The following is a 10407-nucleotide window of genomic DNA, read 5'->3' on the forward strand; positions in this document are numbered from 1 at the left end:
CACTCAGGACAATCCCAGGCTGTCAGTGATTAGAGGAATTTCATTATCTTAATCCCACATAGTCTCGGAGGTCCTGGGTATTTTCAAAACCCACCCACCAGACAGCCATTTGCGTGAGGCCGCGTGGATTACTTACTGGCACCAAATGTTAAAGCAGAGACTGTTAGAAAATCAGACATGAGGGTTTTAACAACACAGAAAGCAGACCCCAAAGAGGTTTAGTCAGTTACACTCATACAAAAGTGCAAATGTGCTATTGGCTAAGGGCTCCATGACTTGGCCTCAGGGCATAACCAGAAGTTTCGGGATGTTTCTGAGATTCATACTCACCTCCCCAGTTCTAGGAATATTGAGGATTTTTTTTCCTGGAAATTTCTGACGGACTACATCTGTTCCATGCGCTCAGCCTCCTCATTTTATGAGAGCTTCAGTAGTCCTGCTACGTTTCCCCCAGCCTCCGGTTCAGCCTCATTTAATGAACTATTTAGATAAGGGATATCTTTCAACCTGCATGTCAGCTCCAATAGATTGGTAGTGGCTGCTCTAAAAACTGGGTCTAGAAGGATTCTGACCTAACTGAGCACAGAGGGGAGGAATGCCATGTTCATTTAGCAAAGCCTTCCACGCCTGCCAGAGGGTGAGTAGTGGCATGGGGGTCACATTGTTTGCTATCTTTGCACTGAATCCTTCTAAGCTCTGAGAGGGGCCCCGTTAAATAAGATAAATAGGACTGGCCCTCAACCTGTTCACAGTGTAGCAGGGATGATGAGCTGCCAAGGGTTCCCAGATCAATGGTGGGTGCCCTGGTCGAGACAGGTGGAAGTATAACTATGCCATCCTGTTGAAGCGTGTGGACTTTGGATTGGATGTTCCCCAATACACATCCTGCTCCTGACACTTAACTGCTGGGTGGCAGTGGACTAGTTATCAAATGCTCTGAGCCACTGTATCTTCAAATGTAAAATGAAGATAATACTGATCTCATCAGGTAGTTGTGGGTCATTAAATGACATCAGATTTTGGAACATTAGATGCTTACCTTATAACAATGATTACTATTATAAATGTCATTGGTGTGGAAGCACAGATGGGTCTCTAAATTTTGTGTTGGGTACAGAGAAGTCTCCACAGAGAGGCCTTGTTTTGAACGGCAAGTGGTATACAGGTAACCTTCAGTAGTAGAAGGCAGAAGCCATTCAAAAGAGAGGAGGACATTCTGTTCCTTGGTTAGGGAAACCTGAACTATGGAATAGAAAAACAAATATTAGGGTCAAAATTCAAAACAACTTTCCCGAAACAAAAGTAGACTTGAATTTATTGGCTGAAAGGAAAATTGATTTAGAGTGGTCAACACTGAAAAAGATACTAATAAATGAATGTTTGACGTCAAAGAAAAAAATTCCAAGGCGGTGTAGTGAAAATCCATCCCTCCAAAATCCAGGCTAAAAAAAACACCACCAAAAACCCAAATCGAAAGATCACACAAAAACTCAGACCAAGAAAAGCCATTCCAAAATGGCAGAATAATGACCTCTGAAAATATACATCTTCATAAAAGCAAGGAGAACACTGATGAAAATTGTCAAAATCAACTTCTTCAGAGCTCTGGAAATTAACCAAAGGCTTTCAACTATCTGAGTATAATTGATTCAAGAAAAATAGATGAGTTGTTGTAAGAACTGTCAAGCTTTGTGGTGTTTTAACTTGCCTTACTCCCATCCTCCTTTTAAGGTTCATGGTTCATGGTGCATTGCAAACCAAAATTCTCACAGCCATGGTAGGGAAAACCAGCAGCCTGGCAATCACTGGAGAGGACAGAATGGGTTTGGAGCTTTCCAAAAAACCCCATTCCCAGAGAATTATCACTATTTGATCTGACAGTTCCCTGGAAAAGCTCCCTTCTTAGGGATTATCTTTATTTGACATGGCTCAGTGCTTGCTCTGTGCAAACAGCCCTATCCTGAGGGTATTTGTCAAAAACAATCAGCAGCCTAGGGTAGCAATACGAGTCGGGGCTAACAAGCTGATCAAAACACTTAAAATGAAAAACAGGTGAATGAAATATTCATAGGGACTTGGAAAAGCTCTGGCATATTCCTGGAATTTTAGGAGGCCACATGCATGTGCTGGGGCGTACACATGCCCAAGAAAGACCTATATAGGGCTTAACCTCTGACTGACCTTGAGGCTCTGAGCAAGCAGGAAGTAAAGACGAGACAGGGTTGTAAGTTGCTTGCTGGCATGTTGAAGACAAACCTCAACACACACACACACACACTTTCATAGCAAAAGTCGGGGGACTTAGTGGTTCAGGTACTAAAGGAAGTCTCTGTCCAATCATTAGGTGACCACTAAACTAACCAAGAAAAGAATCAGTAACCACAAGTGACAAAGGATATAGAATTTAGATAATTGGTCCAGCAAAATCACTGAACAAACAAAGAAACAAACAGAAAGTGTGTCAGCAGCAATAATAATAAGATGAACCCTGAAAGAGGTTTGTTGTCCAGAGTTGTCACATTATACTATTTAAAATGTCAATTTTCAAGAAAAAAATTATGAGAGATGCAAGGAAACAGTAACAAATGGCCTATTCACAGGAAAAAATAGTAGTCATTAGAAACTGCCACAGGGGAAGCCCAGACATTGAAATTACTGTTAAAGGACAAAACCACCTTATCTTCATAGATGCAGAAAAAGTACTTGACAGAGTCCAATACCCTTTTATGATAAAAACACTCAACAAACTAGAAATAGAGGGGAGCTTCTGAAACCTGAAAAAGGGTATGTATGAAAAACCATATCCAACTTAATGGAGAAAGACTGAATGCTTTCCTTCTAAGACCAGGAAGAAGGCAAGGAAATCTACTCTCCCCAGTTCTGTTCAACATGGTGCTAGGGGTCCAAGACAGGGCAATTATATAAATAAGTAAATAAGTAAGTGAATAAATAAAAAGAAATAATTTACATCCAGGTTGTAGAGGAAGAAGTAGAGCTATATTCACAGATGATATGATCTAAGGAATTCACAAAATAACTATTAGAACTGATAAATGAGTTTAGCAAGTTTGAAGATACAAAATCAATACAAGAAATGTAATTGTATTTGTATCACTAGCAACAAACAATCCAGATATAAAATTAAGAATACGATTCCATTTTTTAAATTTTTAAATTTTTATTTTTTTAAAAATTTTTTAATAAAGATTTTATTTATTTGACAGAGAGATAGAGAGAGAACACAAGTAGGCAGAGAAGCAGGAAGAGGGAGAGGGAGAAGCAGGCTCCCCGCAGAACAGGGAGCCCGATGCGGAACTCAATCCCAGGACCCTGGGATCATGACCTGAGCCAAAGGCAGCCGCTTAACCGACTGAGCCATCCAGGCGCCCTACGATTCCATTTTTAACAGCATCAAAAAATGCTTAGGAGTAAATTTCATAAAAGTAATACAAAACTTAATATATTAAAAACCACATGACACTATTAAAATAAATTAAAGAAGACCTAAATAAATAGAAAGATAACCTGTATTCATGGATTTGAAGACTCGATATTGTTAAGATGACGTTCTTACAAGAATGTTTATTGTAGTATTATTTCCGATAACAAAAGACCAAAACCACCCTAAATGTCCATTGAGCAAAGACTTGTATTTACTGTGTCACTCAGCAACCACATTCCTGGGCATTAATCAGAGACGTTAATGTAAGTTCACACAAAAATCTGCACACAAATGTTCATAACAGCTTTATCGGTATTATTTCTATTGATGGGTAATTTACATACAGTGAAATGCACAATTCTTAGGTTTTACAATTTGATATGTTTTGGCAAATTTACGCCTGCCTGGATCCCCTACTTTTATAAGATTTAAAATATTTCTAATATCCCAGAAAGTTCCTCTGTGTCCTTTCCAGTTTATCTCTGCCCCTTCAACCCACCCCCAAATCTCAGGGCAAGTACTAGTCTGATTTCTCTCACTATAGATTAGTTTTCATATAAATGGAATCATGCACTATATGCTCCTTTATGTTTGGCTTTTTTTGTTCAGGAACAAGTAGCTGAGATTCTTCTGTGTTGTAATGGGCATCAATAGCTAATTTCCTTTTTAATTGCCCGCTAACATTTCCTTGCATGGATACACTACAATTTATTTATTCATTTTCCTATTGATAGATGTTTGGATTGTTTCTCATTTTGTCTTTTATGAATAAAGCTTCTAGGAACATAGCCATGTAAATCTTTTTGTAAGAGAAGAGTTTCCACTTCTTTTGGACAAAAACCTAAGAATGGAATTGCTGGATCATACAGTAAGGCATATGTTTAAATTTATGAGAAATGACTAAACTTTTTTTTTTTTAAAGATTTTATTTGTTTATTTTAGAGAGAGATAGAGGGAGAGCACAAGCAGGAAGAGGGGCAGAGGGAGAGAGAGAATTGCAAGCAGGCTCCACGCTGAGTGCAGAGCTGACGGTGGGGGATGGTGGGAGCTCAATCCCACAACCCTGAGATCACGATCTGAGCGAAATCAAGTGTCTGACTGAGCCACCCAGGTGCCCTGACTGAACTTTTTTTCTAAAGCTTTTACATCATTTACTTTCTCACAGCAAAATAGATGGGCCTATTTGAATTTTTTAAAAGATTTTATTTATTTATTTGAGAAAGACTGAGAGCGAGAAAGGTCACAGAGGGGGAGGGAGAAGCAGACTCGTTGCTGAGCAGAGAGCCTGATATGTGGCTCGATCCCAGGACCCCGAGATCACGATCCGAGCTGAGGGCAGACACTTAACGGACTGAGCCACCCAGGCACCCCCCTCTATTTGAAATTTTTAATAAGCATGCCGTTTTCATGTGCATATGGCCATTTGTATATATTTCTTTGTGGAAGTGTTTGCTCAAGTCTTTTGTCCATTTTTTAACTGGGCTTTTTATTTTTGAGTTGTAAAAAATCTTTTTCCTCAGCTTTGAGATGTAACTGACATATAACATTGTGTAAGTTCAAGGTGAACAACGTGTTGACTTGATACTCTTAAATATTGCAAAATGATGACCACCCTAGGATTAGCTGACACATCACATAATTACCAGTTCTTTCTTGTGATGAGAACATTAAGATCCACTATCTTAGCAACTTGCAAGTATATAATACAGTATTATTAATTATAATCATTATGCTGTACATGAGATCCCCAGAACTTATTCATTTTGTAGTTGGGAGTTTATACTCTTTGACCAAGACTTGTAGGAATTCTTAAATATTCTGGCATTAAATCCCTTATTTGGTATATTTTGTGAATCCTTCCTCTAGTCATTGACTTGTCTATTAATTTTCTTACTGATGAAATTTAAGATTTTGATAAGGTCTAATTTATCAATGATTTACATTGGAGTTTCTGCTTTCTGTGTCTTATCGAAGAAATGTTTTCCAATCCTAAGGTGGTTAAGATATTCTGTTTTATTCTATAAGCTTTTAAATGTATGTCTTCGATCTACTTCTGAATTTTTTTAACCAGATGTGGATGTTACATTTAATATTAAAAAAATAACGAATTAGAGGAAAACATGTAGGAGAGTCAGTGGGAACAGCATTTAGGCATTGGAGCTCAGGGTGTAGCTTGGTAGTGTCCAGTCAGGTGGCCTTAGGCAGGTCACTCCCCAGGGAACAAAATGGGTCAAAGGGGTGCAGCAATGACTCACTGAGTGTCAGTACAGGTAAGTGTGTGTGTGTGTGTTTTAAGATTTTATTTATTTATTTGAGAGGGAGCACAAGCGGGAGGAGGGACAGAGGCAGAGGGAGAAGCAGGCTCCCTGCTGAGCAGGGAACCCCACGCAGGACTTGATCCCAGGACCCTGAGATCAGGACCTGAGCCGAAGGCAGACACTTAACCGACTGAGCCACACAGGAAGCCCCAGGTAAGTGTGTTTGCAACCTAATTGGAGCAAGCTGAGTGCACGCAGCACTCCAGAGCTGGTGTACAAGAAAACATAGACATGCCCCACCCAGCGGTGAGGAGGGCCAGGGTTCCTCCTCCAGGGCCCCCGAAGCCTTCTTTGCTGGGCCGCGGGGATCAGGCCCTAGGCTGACAGTCAGCCTTGCAGCCACAAGAGGGCACTGTGTGAGCTGGTTTCTTGGCCAGCTTGGTGCTGCCGGCAGCCTGGGTGCGGTGCTGGGTCCCTGCAGCAAGAAGTATTGGCTCTCCAGCGGCAGCGGGGGGCTTTCTAAGTCACGTATGGTCACATGGGGGAGGCGGGGGGGAGGCCAGAGCAGTGGCTTCACCCGTGATGTGGAAGGGCCAGCCAGTGCGTTCCCTCCCAGGCGGTGGCCCCAGAATGGTACTGGATCACAGCCCAACGGCCAGGAAGGAGAGGAACAAGGTGGTCACAGGCCACTGGGGCATTAGGCAACTTTGGGCCAAACCCATGGGGGAACTTGGACACCTACATAGGGCCATGAAAGTCCCTGGACCCTCACACACAGGCCCAGGGCCCGCTGAGCTAGTTCAGCGATGAACGTGCTAAAGTGGGAGCTGTGGTAGTCAGCCTTGCTCCTCACTACGGGGTCAAAAGTAGGGTGGCTCACGGGGCGCCTGGGTGGCTCAGTTGGTTAAGCGACTGCTTTCGGCTCAGGTCATGATCCTGGAGTCCCAGGATCGAGTCCCGCATCGGGCTCCCTGCTCGGCAGGGAGTCTGCCTCTCTCTCTGACCCTCCCCCCTCTCATGCTCTCTATCTCATTCTCTCTCTCAAATAAATAAATAAAATCTTAAAAAAAAAAAAAAAGTAGGGTGGCTAAGGGCTACATCAAAACTATGTGAAAGACCGCCCCAAACCAGGACAAGAAGTAGCCAAGGCCAGCCTCCTCCTAGGGAAATCGCCTCAGGATCACAGAGGACTAGGCTGGAAGGTTGTTGGACCAGCCTCAGCGCTGGGCTCCCTACCTCCAGACTCATGCAGGCGAACTCCTCTTCTGTGGTGTTGCCAGGAATCTTCCCCAGACCCCTCCCAGATGCTCCCCTGCCTGACTCCTTAAAAGCTCCCATTGTCCCTGGAAATACTTTGAGCTTCTCAGTCTGAAAGTTTAAGTTTGCCCTGACCTGTCTCCTGACAGCACCTTTATCTTTTGACTCTCCCACCTCAGGAGGCCCGAACATACCATTCCTGTAATCTGATGGAGACCAGATACCCTGCTGTGTTTGCATTCCTCCCTCAGCCTGAATTGTTCTCCCCTGTCTAGTCTACCTGATAAGTACCGAGTCATCCTTCAAGACTCTGCTCAAACATTACCTTCCTTACAAAGCCTTCCCTGGTTTGCCCCGACCTGGCAGCAGGTGCAATGCGTGGCCGTGGTAACAGAAGTGTAGGATGGGTGTTAAGGACAAATCCGTTCCCCCCTTTACTCCTTTGCTGAGATGATCCTGATTTTGCCCAAGTATTTGATCCTCAGCAAGGTGATCCTTCCCCTGCTCAAGGATAAACCTGAAAGAAGCCAAGCCCCATATGCTAGTCCTCACCCTCCGGCAGCCCGAAGCGATGCTGGTGGACACGGGTCTGGTTCTGGTCTTGTCTGCACTCCCCACTGGACTGGTGGTTGTTGGGGGAGGGGGCGGCATGCGCTTCCAAAGGGGCTTAGGCAGGGACGGATCCTGCTGGGCTTGTTCGTCACGCAGTGTTTAATCTGAAATAGGGCCTGTGCCAAGTAGGAGTGGAGAGAAGCTGCCTGCCCCCCTTAGATCTTTTCAGGACTATTTTCATTAGGGCTGGCTGAGTAGGCTTCCCTCCTCCAAGAGTCCAAGAGGCCAGCGTCTGCTCAGAATCAGAGATGATGAAGGATGGGCTCAGGTGCCCTGGCAAGATGGTCTTCCATCCCCAAAGACTGTCATCTTGTTTGGTTTTGTTCATTCAAAAATACTCATCATGCATCTGCTATATGATAGGCACTGAATGTTCAGGAATGAATAAAACCAGGTTCCTGCTCTCCTGGGCTCCCAGCTTTTTTTGAGGGAGACCCACAAGTAAGTCATTATCCTCTGATGTTGTAAGGGCATGGATTCTTTGTAATAGACTTTTGAGTTGCTCACAAGAGCATCCACTCTGGATAGTTTAAGCAGAAAAGGAATTTATGAAAAGCCACTGGTTAGCTCCCTGAATCCTGCACCGAATGAAAATTATGTCTTCAATCATGCCGTATGACAAACCCTGAACTCAGTGTACTGGATCAGGTCCTCCTCCCTTACCAGCCGGCATTGCTAAGAGAGAGAGCAGGTCTAGCGTCCGAGGATGAGGCGCCTTGGATTTGAGGATAGAAGGGGAGTTTATGAATATAAACGAGTATCTCTGGTAGAGAGTTTGGAAACCACAGTTTTCATTATAGACCTATGGCAAGGCCACAAGCAGGGAGCTCCTAGCTTCTCATTTTTCTCTTTTGCTGAAATCAAACTGAGCAGACCCTAAATTATCTTTAAGGACACAGATGCATTAAAAAGAAAAAGAAAAAGAAAAAAAGAAAAAAATCCTAGAGCAATTGTAAAAGTACCTTAGGACCCTGTCTGTTTTATCAGAGAAGCCCATAAGGTTATTCTAGCAAAAATGATTTGGAGGTGCTGAGGACACGTTGTGTCCTGGCTAAGTCCCTTTGCCAGCCAGCACCCCTCCCCCAGCCTCCATGAGAGCCAACTGGTAACACCCAGCTGGTGAACGCCCTCAGCTAGACAGGAGCCACGTCACGGGGATGCCACATGACCACCCATGCTGCTCTAGCTGTGACCCCAGGGGCAGAGAGCATCCCTCTAATCTCAGGAGACCTGCTTCTGCCCTATGGGGCCAGAGGGAGCTCCATTCTCTGCTTCCGGAATGATGGATGAACTGCATGTTTCCGCTAAAACAGATTCCCCTGCCGGGCGCATAGTTGGACACAACAGAGTTTCCTGAACTGTCTCCTTGGCTGCAACTTTTCTTGAGGCTCCTGTGTGGCCACATCAGGCTAGTTTTGGGGTGAGCCTCAAGACAATCCTGTGCCCAGAGAACAGTCATTCCAAAGGGATTGCAGGGCAGAGAAATCCTCTAAGTCTTTTCTAAAGGCAGAAGGGGACTCAACGACTCAGCACTGAAAGAAAGTTCAGAGCAGGACTTGAATTAAAAAAAAAATTAAAGAATCAGGACCACCTGAGAGCCTGACCTGGGACCACACAGGTAGCCCTAAGGATGCTGCCGGGGCCTCTGGAACCCTGCTTCGGCCCCACCCACAGCTGCATTCTCGGGCTTGGGGGTGCTGCACCCGTTGTTCTGTTACTTAAACTACTTGTTGATGATTTAGGACAATGGCCCCTAATTCTTTGATCTTTTTCCCATGGACAGCGGGGGACTGTGTCTCCTTTCCTTGAAGATGGGCTGGCCTGTGATGTCTTTGACAGATAGGGCATGGTGATCGTGATCTGTGTGACTCTTGAGGTGCATCCCAGAAGGCAATGCAGCACTCACCTGCCACATAAGGAGCCCCACTACCCTTTGCATACCAGAGAGGCTGCACGTAGGAGCTCTAGGGGACAGTTCCAGCTGAGCCTAGCCTTCCAGCCCAGTGAGTGAAAGAAGCCTCCAGATGATTTCCGGATCCTGCCGTAGAATTCCGCCAAACCTTTGAGTCTTCCCCATTGAGTCCCCAGACTTGCTGGAGAAGAGCTGAGTTATCTGCCCAGGGCCCTGGCTGAATTCCTGACCTGCAGAACCCATGACCATTGTAAAATGATGGTTTTATACCAGCTTTAGGGTGGTTTGAAATGCAGCAAGTAAGGAGGGCTGCATTCCTGCATTTAAAGGTGAGGGAACTGAGCTCAGAGGAAGAGAGGACGTGATTAGGTCAGAGTCACACAGCCAGTCACAGAGCCAGGTCTACCTCTCACCTGCATGAGCGCAAAGGCCCTGCTGTTCCATCTCTTGGATATCCCTGGCTCCTTGGGGTCATACTTTAAGAGGGAGTTTGCAAACTAGAACATGTTCAGAGGATATGGCCCCAAACCAGGCTCCAGGAGGGACAGTTGAAGGGACTAGGGATGTTTAGCTTTGATAGAAGATGTCTTAGTGGAATCTGTGGGTCGTCTTCAGATAGGCAGGGAGGATAGGAAGGAGGCATTGTGGCCCTAGATGGGGAGTCGAGAGCAGAGGGCTGTATGGGGCCGGGTTTGACTCAGTTAAAGGAAGATTTCTGCTGATCACTCCTGTTGGAAGAAGACGGGGCTGTCCAGGGAGGTTGGGATTCCCCATCCCTGGAGGCAGCCGAGGGCAGCTGGACCCCCCTGGGTGGATGCCATGGAAGCGAGGAAAGCCACAGGTTGGAATAGGGGCACAAGACTTTTAAAGCTCCCCACCCCCCACCTCTGAGAGATCAGGATTTAGGTGATAGGTAAGATCCTCAT

The sequence above is a fragment of the Mirounga leonina genome, unplaced genomic scaffold, assembly GCF_011800145.1.
Source record: "Mirounga leonina isolate KUSES-001 unplaced genomic scaffold, KU_Mleo_1.0 Mir_114, whole genome shotgun sequence".
Taxonomy (NCBI): domain Eukaryota; kingdom Metazoa; phylum Chordata; class Mammalia; order Carnivora; family Phocidae; genus Mirounga; species Mirounga leonina.